The sequence below is a fragment of the Cucumis sativus genome, unplaced genomic scaffold, assembly GCF_000004075.3.
Source record: "Cucumis sativus cultivar 9930 unplaced genomic scaffold, Cucumber_9930_V3 scaffold83, whole genome shotgun sequence".
In the NCBI taxonomy this organism is placed as follows: Eukaryota; Viridiplantae; Streptophyta; class Magnoliopsida; order Cucurbitales; family Cucurbitaceae; genus Cucumis; species Cucumis sativus.
The window spans coordinates 83,241-97,550 of NW_022279574.1; the positions used below are offsets into that span (position 1 = coordinate 83,241).

The 14,310-nt window shown below is 33.6% G+C and overlaps 3 long non-coding RNA genes across 5 annotated transcripts; 1 reads left to right on the forward strand and 2 right to left on the reverse strand.

Moving 5' to 3' along the window:
• Window positions 1–418: 418 nt before the first annotated feature.
• Window positions 419–2,099, reverse strand: LOC116406284. 3 transcript variants are annotated; one of them, XR_004219310.1, is made up of 5 exons: window positions 2,011–2,099; window positions 1,751–1,813; window positions 1,162–1,322; window positions 1,015–1,082; window positions 875–913 (listed from the first exon to the last, which is right to left on the reverse strand). It is a non-coding gene; the product is annotated as an uncharacterized LOC116406284 (long non-coding RNA). The 3 variants fall into 3 exon arrangements; XR_004219308.1 differs by lacking the exons at window positions 1,015–1,082; window positions 1,162–1,322 and adding an exon at window positions 419–588 and having other exon boundaries at window positions 841–913; XR_004219309.1 differs by having other exon boundaries at window positions 1,015–1,322.
• Window positions 2,100–4,464: 2,365 nt separating this feature from the next.
• On the forward strand, window positions 4,465–5,548 carry LOC116406289. The gene is made up of 3 exons (XR_004219319.1): window positions 4,465–4,597; window positions 5,250–5,319; window positions 5,401–5,548. It is a non-coding gene; the product is annotated as an uncharacterized LOC116406289 (long non-coding RNA).
• A 6,695-nt stretch (window positions 5,549–12,243) lies between these two features.
• Window positions 12,244–13,518, reverse strand: LOC116406287. Its single transcript, XR_004219314.1, has 3 exons — window positions 13,256–13,518; window positions 12,721–12,795; window positions 12,244–12,601 (listed from the first exon to the last, which is right to left on the reverse strand). It is a non-coding gene; the product is annotated as an uncharacterized LOC116406287 (long non-coding RNA).
• Window positions 13,519–14,310: the final 792 nt, after the last annotated feature.

The following is a 14,310-nucleotide window of genomic DNA, read 5'->3' on the forward strand; positions in this document are numbered from 1 at the left end:
TTATCCTTAAGAGCACCTCATGCCTCCACATCAATAATCATTTTATCTCATTGCAACAATCACCCATATAAATATTGAATCAACATATGGTTCTGTACCTAATGATGAAAAACTTGGCACTGAGCCAAGTATCTCCCCCAATAATCGTAAAGTGATTCATCCTTTCCTTGTGTGATGCCATAGATTTTCTTCCTCACACTAGTAGCATAAAAGGTTGAAAAGAACTTTTCCAAATATTGTCTCTACATCTACTCCCATGAAATAATGCTCCCTGGTGACAAGTAATAGAGCTAATCTTTCACTTCTTCGTGTTACGAGAAGGGAAAAGCTCTCATGTTCGTCTCCTCAAGGGTTATAATGTGAGGACTCATAAACTACTACAAGCAGAAAACCTGAAAATTAAAGTATGTACAACAAGTAGTACTAGAATCTCGTAGCTTATATATTAAAACAATTAGTATTAGTACTAGTAACTTATAAACTACAAAAAAAAGTGTAAAAGCTTACACAAATCGGCTAACAAAGCTTGCATATTTTGTTCAAATCTCGTCAATCTCCTCTTGCGTATATGCACTTTTTTGTATTAAACTACGCAAAAAGAAAGGTATGGAAAGAATAAGTTTAGATAATTTATGTAATTTGTAACATATAAAAAGTGAAAGTAGAAACTTACAAGGCTAGTGAGTGAGTACTAGAATTATGCACGATTTCATGTATATACTTTTGGACATAATACCCACACCAACCGAATCCAATTGACGAGGACACTGCATGCATATAAATTACATACAAATTATTCTTATGTTTCATTGAAAATAATTATGTGTCAATGCAAATTACCTTTATAGGTTTCCATTTCGGATTTGACCGATAATGTTGTAAATCATGCTTAGCTTGCCATGTTTTTAATCCTCTATACATTTGGAAACATTAGAATTAGAAGACAATGAAGTCAAATAAGAAGTAAATCATAAGTCACATTTATGACTCCATGGATGTCTTTGTTAACTTTACTTTGAAGAGAGTCCAAAACATAAACACAGTTCTCTCGAAGATCGATGACATGCAACATCCAATGAAAACTACAATAAACATCTTCAATGTGAGTATACATTTAACCTCAATGAAAAACATAATAATGTGTTAATCTTATTTATTTACCCAGTATTATACGGAATTAGAACTATTTGTTCCAAGGTAGCCGCTTCTAACTGGTTGGCAAAATTTCTGGATCGGAGATCACGATCCTTGATATGTGATGTTATTTTTGCTTGGTCATAACAAAAAACTTGCTTCCACAATCACATTCATCCCAAAGATATCTAAGTAAAAGCAACCTTAGTTAAAAAGGAACAAAATAACTATAGCTATAGTATTGGACATAAAGATGAGTAAAAGATGTTTACTTACGTAATGTATGCTAGGATGCACATATAGCCTATTTCTACCATGCTGCAATAATGGAGCAAGTCCTAACGAGCTAAATAAATGAATTTGTTTTTACCGAATATTAGCTCGTTCATTAGGATGCGAACCATATCTACATCCTTCATATTGTTCACGACATGTCCATATAAGAGCTTAATGGTTCCATTAACATTTATGTAATTTGAAGAATACAGAACATCCTTTGGGGTTGAATGCTCCAAGCACAAACAAAATAATATCAAAACCTAAAATACAATCACAAATAAATATCAAAGCTTCAATAGCATATAAACAAGTCAACGAGGTCATTCAACAATATTACCTAATGCTTGATTTAAAGTCTCTATCTTGCCCTTCACTGGAATAGGTAAACTACAATCTCCTCCTGTGAGCAAGTCCACCAAGATTTTAACATTGGGACCACCATTGCTATCATCAAGTACGGTTGCTATTGCAACAATATTATTAATCGTTCCTATAGCCAATTTGCACGGTGTTTACTTTACAAGTATTAAAAGCATCATTAAGAACAATTTATCCTATAAACATTAAAATTTTAAAAGTGACAACAAAGTTAATTACCTTCACTTCTTCGTTCATAGGTGTGTTGCCCAAATCCTCATCGGCATAGAGATCTATGTTAACACTTCTGATGGACGATCTCAAGTGATTATGACTCTTCTTGTAACTTTTGCTTTTTGATTCATCTTCTACAACTTGAGAACTTGCAATTTTCTCTTTCCCTTTCACTGTCTTGAAATATAGTGATTGAGAGACAAAACCATCCATGCCACGTACACGTCCACCATGCTCCTTAGAGCCCAATGACTCAGTCAATATGTCCTCATCTCTATGTGTGTTTCAGCTAATGCATCCCACAGAACAATACAAGTATTCATCATTAACTAAGTTAACAAAAGATTAAATATTGTATATAAGTAAATCGCAAGCAAACTTACGATTCGAGAGACACAATCTTGAGTAGCATCATCAAAATAATCATTGTTTTTTCCTTTTCTTGCACACGCACACGAACACACCCACACACACACGTGCACACACACGAACACACGCGAACGCATGCACACATCCACAGACACATGCACGCAAACACGCACGTCCACCCATACGGGCACATGCGCACTCACACACACGCACACCCACCTACACGGGCACATGCGCGTACAAGCACATGCACGCGCACAAATGCGCATGCACACACGCGCGCGTACATGCACATGCACACACACGAACACATACGCACACACACACACGTGCACACACATGCACTCGCACACACACACCCACCCACACGGGCACATGCGCACTTGCACACACGCATCGACACACATGCACGCACGCGCACACCACACGGGCGTATGTGCACTCATACACACACAAGCACACGTACACCCACCCACATTGGCACACGTGCACTCGCACACGCACATGCATACACCCACACACAACCACGCCCATGCGCATGCACGCACACGAACACACGCATGAACGCACACACACATCCAGACACGCACGCGCACACACACACACATACATGTACGAACATAAACATATGCGCACTTGCACACATGCACACACACACACCCACACACATGCACGCACGCGCACATGCACACTCATCCACACGGACACATACGCACTAACACACACGAGCACACACACACCCACACAGACACATGCGCACTTTCACACGCACACACAAGCACACGCACGCGCACACGCATACGTACACACCCACATACATGCGCACATGTGCATGCACACACGATACGAACACACGCATGAACGCACGCACACATCTACACACACACACGCCGCACACACAATCACCCACACGGGCACATGTGCACTTGCACACACCCCACACACATGCACGCACGCGCACATGCAGATCCACACACACGGACACATGTGCAGTCACACACACGCACGCACACACACCCATATGGGCACACGCACACTCTCACACGCACACACAAGCACACGCACACACATGCGCATGCACACACACGAACACACGCATGAACGCACGCACACATTCACACATGCACACACACATCTACACACACATGCACACACGCACACACGCACACACACATACGCACACGCACATCAACCCACACGGGCAAACGGGCACTCGCACATATGCACACACACACGCACACACGTACATATGCACAAAGATGTGAAAATGAATTAAATTTAAAAAACAATTACATTAATTGTGTTTAGAATGACTTTTAAACTATATTCATTTAACTTAATAACATTAATTAAATTATAATTTCTATTAATATTGATTTAAGAGTCATTAGTGTAATTATATCAATATAATGCGGTCTTATCCAATTTTACCAACAAAAAACAAGTCAAATATGGACTACAAAATCCACACTCTTTGTCATAAGAGATATAATAACGTTTTTATGGGTCATTTTAAAAAATGACAAAACAACTTTTTCTTTTGAATTTTAGCAAATAGCATTTTTTATCTGAAAAAGATACATCAACCCATAATAACACTACAACAAATCTGGGTTTGTAGTGTCAGGTGAAAAAAATGAAAAATTATCTTTATTGTCGTTTTTAAAAAGGTGGATCAAACCGACATTAATGATAAAGGTTTAATGTCGTTTTTAAATCGACATTAATGATCAGCCAGTTTTATTTTTTTTAATTTTTTGTATTTTGTAAAAACTGACATTAATGACCCCCCATTTTTAATTTCTTTTTAAAAAATTGTTAGGTTTTAAAAACTAAAATTTTCCTCTCTTTCTTACTTTTATCTTTCTTACTTTGCTCTTTCTTACTTTTCTCTTTCTTACTCTACTCTTTCCCTATCAATTTTTCTTTTCTTTCTCTTCAAGTTGGTTTCTAATTTTCTTCTCTTCTCAATCTGTGACCCTAGATCGCGAACGGCAACCAATCTTCATCGTGCTTCCGCCGCAAAAATCCTTGGGTTTCTTCATTTGATTGTTAACTTGTGACTGCTAGGTAGCATTATTGATTATTAATTGTCTTTATTTTTTCAAATGTGCAGCCTTATTCATACTATCTTTTGTTAGAAAAATGAAAGAAGAGAAGGCATAGAAATGAGCTTGGTAACTAGCATTCTTGTAGGTGGATTTGCCAAAATGGAAAATGTAGAGTAAGTAATTTTGGTATAGCTATTTGGAGTGTTATGTGAAGCACAATATCTTCATAATGTGATGCGTTTTGGTTTTCGATTGAGATCAATCTTGGTAATTAATTGTTTTGAATTGTGTTTTATTTTATCTTTTAGTAGTAAATGTTTTTGTTTTCTTTAGTTTAGTTTGAGTATTAGTCTGTTTTGATATATTTGTAGGTTGCATCTATTTATCCATATATTTATCTTTGATCAATACCTAGCTAGTGGAGTCTCTTCTTTTTGGGCTTCCTTATATTCCATGTTCTTTTACTATATATTTGAGATTTTCACCTTCCATAAATGAAATAAATTAACTATTTTCATTTGAAAAGAAAAACGATCCAATAGGAGTTTGTAAGATTATTTATCATCTCCATTGTTTAACTTTCTCTATAAAAACAATGTTGCTATTGATGGGTAAATTTATACAATTAAGAGTAAGAAGCCTATAGACTAGCATTGCTAAATTGAACATTCAAAATTTGCTTTGAAGTAAGAGTCGAGGATGGTATAATTATTCTTTAGTTGTATTCCTCTTTTTCTTATAGATCTTTGAAGAACCAAATTAGGTTATTTTCTTCTTCTTAATGAGTTGTTTGATCAAAGCTTATTTTCTTCTTTATTTTTGCAGCACTTTTGGGTTGCCATTTCAATTGTCTTCTTTGTTGCTGCTACATTATTTACTCTACTGAAACTTTGTGGTAATTTTTAATTTTCCACATTTAGATTGCAGTCTGTTTAGTTTGATTTTAAATAATATGTACTAATTTTGCAAATTCTAGATTTAATCTTCCCCAGGTTGTAAAGTATATTTTGGTCTTAGATAGCCAGCCAAGCTAAGCTAAGTAGATGGAAGCAATTGTTGAAGTTGAAGATTGTGAAAGCGTTTAAGATTTCTTATTTAAGTCTTGTATTAGGATCTAGTTTCATGTATTATAATAGAATGTATATACAAACGCAATATTAAGATTTCATTTTCTATATACAAATGTAAAAGAAAATATTGTAGTTCCTAAATAATATTAATTTTATTGATTTGTTGGTGTGAGAAAAAAATATTTATTTACACGTATCTAATGTCAGTTTATAAAAATGAACAATAATGCAATAATTATATATTTTTTTTTGTAAAAATAGATCCAAAAAAAAGACTTTAATGTCGGTTTAAAAACGATATCAAAGGCAAACCGACACTAAAGGTCAACAATAGCACCATAAAAAATGTCGGTTTTAAACCAACATCAATGACCATACCGACATTACTGATGCATTTGATATCGTTTTTAAACCGACATCAAAGCAAAAACGACATTAAAGGCCTTATAACGCTAGCATAGATGTCAGTTTCGAACTGACACCAAAGATCATTAATGTCGTTCCGAACTGGCACCAAAGATCATTAATGTCGATTTTAAACCGATCTTGAATGGCAAATTTCTTCTAGTGTAACCAAATTTATATAATTTGAGAATCAACATTTTAATAATTTTATTCAATCTTACTAACTTCAAAATAACCAAATTGAATTTGAATTTCAAAATAACAAAATTATAATTTAATAGTATTTGAGAATCTCAACGATAGATTTTGTATCAAAATAACCTTAATTGAATTTCAAAATTAAAAAATATCAACTTGTTCGATATCTTTATCTCAAAATAATATTAATGGCTTGAATATCAAGAAAACTAAATTATTATTTTAAAATTGAGAGAATCTCAACATTAAAAAATATCAACTTGTTCGCACACACGAACACACACCCACATGTAGGAACGCACACACACGCACGCACGCACGCACACTCACACACACGCACACACACACATGGACAAACGCACGAACGCACGCATGTTGAATTTGAATTTTAAAATAACATAATTGAATTTGAATTTCAAAATAGCCAAATTGAATTCAAAATAACAAAATTATTATTTTTTCAGAATTTCATAATCTCAATTATGTTATTGAATTTCAAAATTAAAATATATCAACTTGTTCACTATCTTTATCTCAAAATAATATTAATGACTTGAATATCAAAATAATTAAATTATTATTTTAAAATTGAAAGAAACTCAACATTAAGAAATATCAACTTGTTCGTATACAAGCACACGCGCACACGAGCACACACAAACACACACACACGTGCACATGCGCACACATGGACACACGCACAAACACACGCGCATACACATGCACACGCTAGCGTACACGCACACTCACCCACACGCACACGCGCACGCACACATATGCACAAAGATGTGTAAATGAATTAAGATTAAAAAACAATTACAATAATTATGTTTAGGAGTAAAAATCATGTTCATTTGACTTAAAAACATTAATTAAATTATAATTTCTATCAATATTGGTTTAAGAGTGTCATTATTTCAATATAATGCGGTTTTATGCAATTTTACCAACAAAAAATAAGTCGAATAAGAGATATAACAACTTTTCTATGAGTTATTTTAAAAAATGGAAAAACTATTTTTTCTTTTGAATTTTAGCAAATAACATTTTTTGCACGTGCATGGTATTTTACAAAATATCCACCTTCTCCAACTGTAATTATTTAGTTTCTATGTTGTAATTAATTTATGTCATTTATCAGCTTTTAATTAATTTTTACTTGAAAAATATACATAAAAAATATACATCAATCCATATTGCAACTTTTTTTTTAATATCTTGGGACTCAACTAATTGATTCAATATTTTAATAACTTTATTCAATCTTACTAATTTCAAAATAACCCAATTGAATTTGAATTTCAAAATAACAAAATTATTATTTTTCAGAATTTGAGAATCTCAACATAGATTTTGTATCAAAATAACCTTAATTGAATTCAAAATTAAAAAATATCAACTTGTTCGCTATTTTATCTCAAAATAACATTAATGGCTTAAACATCAAGATAACGAAATTATTATTTTAAAATTGGAAGAATCTCATCACTAAAAAATATCAACATGTTCGCACACGCGCACACGCACGAACGCACACATACACATGCACGCAAGCACACTCGCACACGTGCGCACGCACGCACTTTTGCACACACACACACACATACATATGCACGCAAGCACACTCGCACACGTGCGCACGCACGCACTTTTGCACACACACACACACATACATATGCACGCACACCCATCCACACTTACCTACACACGCACGCGCACACGCACACACACACGAACACACGCGCACACACACACACACGTATGTATAAAGATGTGTAAATGAATTAAAATTAAAAAATAATTAAATTAATTGTGTATATAAAAACTTTTAAACCATATTCATTTGACTTAATAACATTAATTAAATAACAATTTTTATCAATATTGGTTGAAAAGTGTCATTAGTGTAATTATTTTAATTAATGGAGTTTTATCCAATTTTACAACAAAAAACAAGTCGAATATGAAGTAGATCCACACTCTTTGTCATAAGAGATATAGCAACGTTTTTATGGGTCATTTTAAAAATGACAAAACTACTTTTTCTTTTGAATTTTAGCAAATAGCATTCTATCACGTGCATGGTATTTTCTAAAATACCAAAATATCCATCTTCTCCAACTGTAATTATTTTGTTTCTACTTTGTAATTAGTTTATGTTATGCATTTATCAACTTTTAATTATTTTTTTATCTGAAAAAGATACATAAACCTATATCATAAATTTTTTCTTAATATCTCGAGACTCAAGTAATTGATTCAAGATTTTCATAAATTTACTCAATCTTACAATTTTCAAAATAACCTAATGGAATTGAAATTTCAAAACAACCAAATTGAATTTCAAAATAACAGAATTATTATTTTTCAAAATTTCAAAATCTCAGATAGATTTTGTATTAAAATAACCTAAATTGAATTTCAAAATTAAAAAATATCAACTTGTTCGCTATCTTTTATCTCAAAATAACATTAATGACTTGAATATCAAGATAATAAAATTGAGAGAAACTCAACATTAAAATAATCAACTTGTTCACACACAAGCACACACGGACACGAGCAAACGCGCACACACGTACACACGCACGTATGAGCGCGCACACACCGACACACCCACGCGCACAAGCACATATGCGTCCGCACACACACAGACACACATAAGCACACACACAGACACACACACACGTGTGCACATCAGCACACAAACACGAATGCACACACGCATACACACACACACCCACATGCACAAATGTGCACAAACGTACACCTGCACGCACACACACTCGCACGCATACACACACGCACGAACGCACACTCACACCCACACGCATACCCACACACCCACACGCACAAATGCACAAAACTGCGTAAATGAATTAAAGATAAGAAACAATTACATTACTTGTGTTTAAAAAGACTTTTAAACCATGTTCATTTGACTTAATAACATTAATTAAATTATAATTTTTATCAATATTGGTTGAAAAGTGTCATTAGTGTGATTATTTCAATAAATGCGATTTTATCCAATTTTACAAAAAAAAAAAAACAAGTCGAATATGGACTAGTAGATTCACACTATTCATAAGAGATATAACAACGTTTTTATGGGTCAATTTAAAAAATGGCAAAACTATTTTTTTTTTAAATTTTAACATATAGCCTTATTGCACGTGCATGGTAATTTATAAAATATCAAAATATCCACTTTCTCCAACTGTAATTATTCCGTTTCTACGTTGTAATATATTTATGTTATGCATTTATCAGCTTTTAATTATTTTTTACCTGAAAAAGATACATCAACCCATGTCATAACTTTTTTCTTAATATCTCGAGACTCAACTAATTGGTTCAAGTTTTTATAACTTTATACAATCTTACTATTTTCAAAATAACCTAATTGAATTTGAATTTTAAAATAACCAAATTGAATTTCAAAATAACAAAATTATTATTTTTCAGAATTTTAAAATCGCAACGATAGATTTTGTATTGAAATAATCTTAATTGAATTTCAAAACTAAAAAGTATCAACTTGTTCACCATCTTTATCTCAAAATAACATTAATAGTTTGAATATAAAGATAACTAAATTATTATTTTAAAACTAGGAGAAAGTCTACATTAAAAAATATCAACTTGTTTGCACACAAGCACATGTGCACACCCACCCACACATGCACACGCACAAAATGTGCATACACGCAAACATGTACGCACACATGTGCACACACACATGTACGCACGTGTACACACACGTACACACGCGCGACAGCCACACACGAACATACGCACAAACGCACACACATACACGCACATGCGCATGCGCACGCACCCACACAAACTCACACACGCACAAAGATGTGTAAATGAATTAAAATTAAAAACAATTACACTAATTGTGTTTATAAAGACTTTTAAACCATGTTTATTTGACTTAAGAACATTAATTAAATTATAATTTCTATCACTATTGGTTTTAAAATGTCATTAGTGTATTTATTTCAATATAATGCGGTCTTATCCAATTTTACCAACAAAAAAACAAGTCGAATATGGACTAGTAGATTCACACTCTTTGTCATAAGAGATATAACAACATTTTTATGGATCATTTTGAAAAATGACAAACTACTTTTTCTTTTGAATTTTAGCAAATAGTATTTTTTGCACGTGCACGGTATTTTATAAAATACCAAAATATCCACATTCTTCAACTGTAATTATTTTGTTTCTACGTTGTAATTAATTTATGTTGTGTATTTATCAGCTTTTAATTATTTTTTACTTGAAAAAGATACATCAATCCATATTGCCACATCAATCCATACCAAAACGTTCCTAAGAAAGGATCATCTCACCCATAACTTTAAATTCTTCAAACACAATGCAATTAACTTAAAGCAGAACAAAACAAAACAAGAAATCTAACCAACAATAACAAAAAAATAAACCTTAAGCCTTGATCCTTGCAGTCCATTGGGAGGTTCAGAACGGGACATGATCGAGAACAATCGATTCCGAGCTGCAGGTTTCGACATCGACAAAGAATTTCCAAGTAAATGAAAATTTTGGAAATGGGTAGTGAAGAAAAATATTGAGAGGATTTTGTTTGGTGAGTGGGAAAAACTCTAGCCAGTGGAAAGAGAATGGAAGAAATGGGGTTTAGTTTACACAGATTTTTCTTAATGATTGTTGGAAGAACAAAGAGATTGTGAGAAGGTTTAACGGCAACGACAATGGCAGAATGTTAAATCCCCGAAAAGACTAAATGGCCAATTGAGAGGAAGAAGGAAGAAAGAAATTCTCTTTCAAGCTAGGGAAAAGACAGAGGAATGGGAATTGAATTGTACGTTTGGTATGGCTATATGCAATTTTCTTGCTTCTTTATGGATATGTTGTACAAAGAGTAGAACGATGACATGGTTCACTTTGTTTCTCTCTTTACAAAGTAACCAATGACTTAAAAGAAAGACATTGAACAACAAATGACCAATAGAAAACAATATACTCAAGAAACAATAAAAAAATGCAGAAATTAAAAATGAAATTGGAAGTAGGAAAAATGGAAGGAAGAAAAAACCCCAAAAGTTCTAAATGCAATATGATCAAACAAACATGTCTCACTGTGAACAAATCGAACAAGCTCTATAACGAATTTTGTAGTGGGATTCCGACTCATAGAAGCCGGCTCCAGGCTTGCACAACGAATGACCAATACAAAATAAGATCCAGTAAAAAGAAAGGCCCAACTAAAGTGAAATTAGAAGACACACACGTCCTATATTAAGGTAGAGTCAAGGTAATTTAGAAAAATTCATTACCGGACAACTACCTCAAAATTACCCGAACTTATAAACTATACAATTATTTTTTCCTGATGTTCCAAAACACTTGCCAACTGAAATTTTCTTTTGACAAATATGCAATGGGTTTCTTGAAATTGAATGCTCAATCCAGAAATTGAAAATGAAATTGGAAGTAGAAAAAAAAAATGGAAGGAAGAAAAATACCCCAACAGTTATAAATGCAATGTGAACATAACAAGTTGTATCATCATGAACAAATTGAACAATCCCCAAAACAGATTTTGCAATGGGATTCTGACTCCAACAAATTGCATCCATGTTGACCAAAACTTTCCGAACAAAGGATTCAGCTTCCCATCAACATGCATCACAAACCTATAACTTTAAATTCTTCAAAAACAATGGAATTAAATCAAGGCAGAAAAAAACACAACAAGAATTCTAACCAACGATAACAAAAAAATCCACCTTAACCCTTAATCATTGTCGTCCAATGGGAGGTTCAACATTGGACATGATTGAGAACTATTGGTTCCCAGCCGCAAGTTTCGGCATCGACAAAGATTCTCCGAGGGAAATGAAGATTTTGGAAATTGGTAGTGAAGAAAAATAAGGTTGAAAGAATTTTGTTGGGGAGTTGACAAAATTGTAAACCGAACCCCATGTGTTTCATTTTTCTCCTCATCGGCCAGAATTTTGTCAACTCCCCAAACAAAATCCTGGCCGATGAGGAGAAAAATGAAACACATGGGGTTCGGTTTACAATGATTTTTCTTAATGATTGTTGGAAGAACAAAGAGATTTAAGGGTAACAAAAAGAATGGAAGAATGTTAAATCCCAAAAGACTAAATGGCCAATTGAATGCTTAAGGAAGTTTGATTTGCCTGTTTTAGCAGTTTTTTTGCTTTTTTATGTAAATGTTGTAGAAAGAGTAGAACAAGGACATAATTCACTTTTTTTTCTCTTTACAAAGTAACCAATGACTTAAAAGAAAGACATTGCACACTAAATGCCCATTAGAAAACAATATACATCGAAAAGAATAAAAAATATGCAAAAATTCAAAATGAAAGTGCAAGCAGAACAAAACGGACTTGATTCACCATGAACAGATAGAACAAGCTCCAAAACGGATTTTGAGTAGAATTTCGTCTCAGATTTGCAGTCTCCAGGTTTTCCAAAACGTTCCTAAGAAAGAATCAGCACAACCCACAACTTTAAATTCTTCAAAAACAATGAAATTAACTCAAAGCAGAAAAAAAAAGACAAAAACTCTAACCAACGATAACAAAAAAATAAACCTTAACCTTTGATCCTTGCAATCCATTTGGGGGTTCAGCACTGGACTTGATCGAGAACAATCAGCTCCCAGCCGCAGGTTTCTGCATGGACGATGATTTTTCGAGGAGGGAAATCAAATTTTTGGAAATGGGTAGTAAAGAAAAATAAGGTTGAAAAGATTTTGTTTGGAGAGTGGGCAAAATTCTAGCTGGTGAGGAGAAAAGAAAAGACATGGGGTTCAGATTCGAGGGATTTTTCTTAATGATTGTTGGAAGAACAAAGAGATTGTGAGGAGATTTAAGGGTATCGCCACGAATGGCAAAATGTTAAATCACAAAAGACTATTGTTTTCTTGCTTCTTTATGGAAATGTTGTAGAAAGAGTAGAACGATGACATGGTTCACTTTGTTTTTCTATTTACAAAATAACCATTGACTTAAAAGGAAAGAATTTGCACCACAAATGACCATTAGAAAACAATATACATAAGAAAGAATAAAAAATACGCAGAAATTGAAAATGAAATTGAAAGTTGAAAATAAATGGAAGGAAGAAAAATACTCCAAAAGTTCCAAATGCATTACGATCAAGAGAAATTTGTATCAACATGAACTGATCGAATAAGCTCCAAAATGATTTTGCAGTGGGATTCCGACTCAGATAAGCAGTCTCCAGTCTTGCCAAAACGTTCCTAACAAAGGATCATCACACCCATAACTTTAAATTCTTAAAAAACAATGGAATTGACTCAAAGCAGAAGAAAACGAAAGAAAAACTCTAACCAACGATAAGAAGAAAATAAACCTTCACCCTTGATCCTTCCAATCCATTTGGGGTTCAGCACTGGACATGATCGAGAACAATCAGTTTCCAGCTGCAGTTTAGGCATGGACGAATATCTTCCAAGAAGGGAAACGAATTTTAGCGAAGTTTGATCTACCTGTTAGCAGTGTTCTTGTTTTTGTACGGAAATGTTGTAGAAAGAGTAGAACGATGAAATAAATCACTTTGTTTTTCTCTTTACAAAGTAACCAATGACTTAAGAAGAAGACATTGCACAACAAATGACCAATAGAAAATGATACGCAATAGAAAAGAATAAAAAAGAAAACAATATGCATTTTTGTTTTCAAATTCTTGGTCAAATCGCAATTCAGAAATGAAATTTGGTTCATTATCGACGATAATATGGTGAACTAAATAACATAAGTTTCAGAGTCATGGGAGAATAATAGCCTTGCTAATTGCTCAAACTCTGAATGTGAAGGCTTTTCCCATGTGAAGGAACCCAAAGAACCAGCCAAAGCAGCATGCTTCTTCCCAATGCAAGAACATTCAGTGTATCTTCTGATTATGTCCTGAATGCAGTAGGAAAAATGATATGAAGTTGTAATTCAAGCTAAGGTTTTGTTGCATAAACCAAAAACTTAGATGGATAAAACACAAAATGCATCATGTTCCTACCTTATGCCTACTACATTGCTAACAATACACTTACTGCACTCTCAGAGAAGGAACCAGAAATGGTTCTTGATGATCTGTTAAAATCTTTTGATGAAAATGTAATTAGTGCAAAGAGCGTTGATGATTCTAAAACAGAGGCACCTCATGCTAAC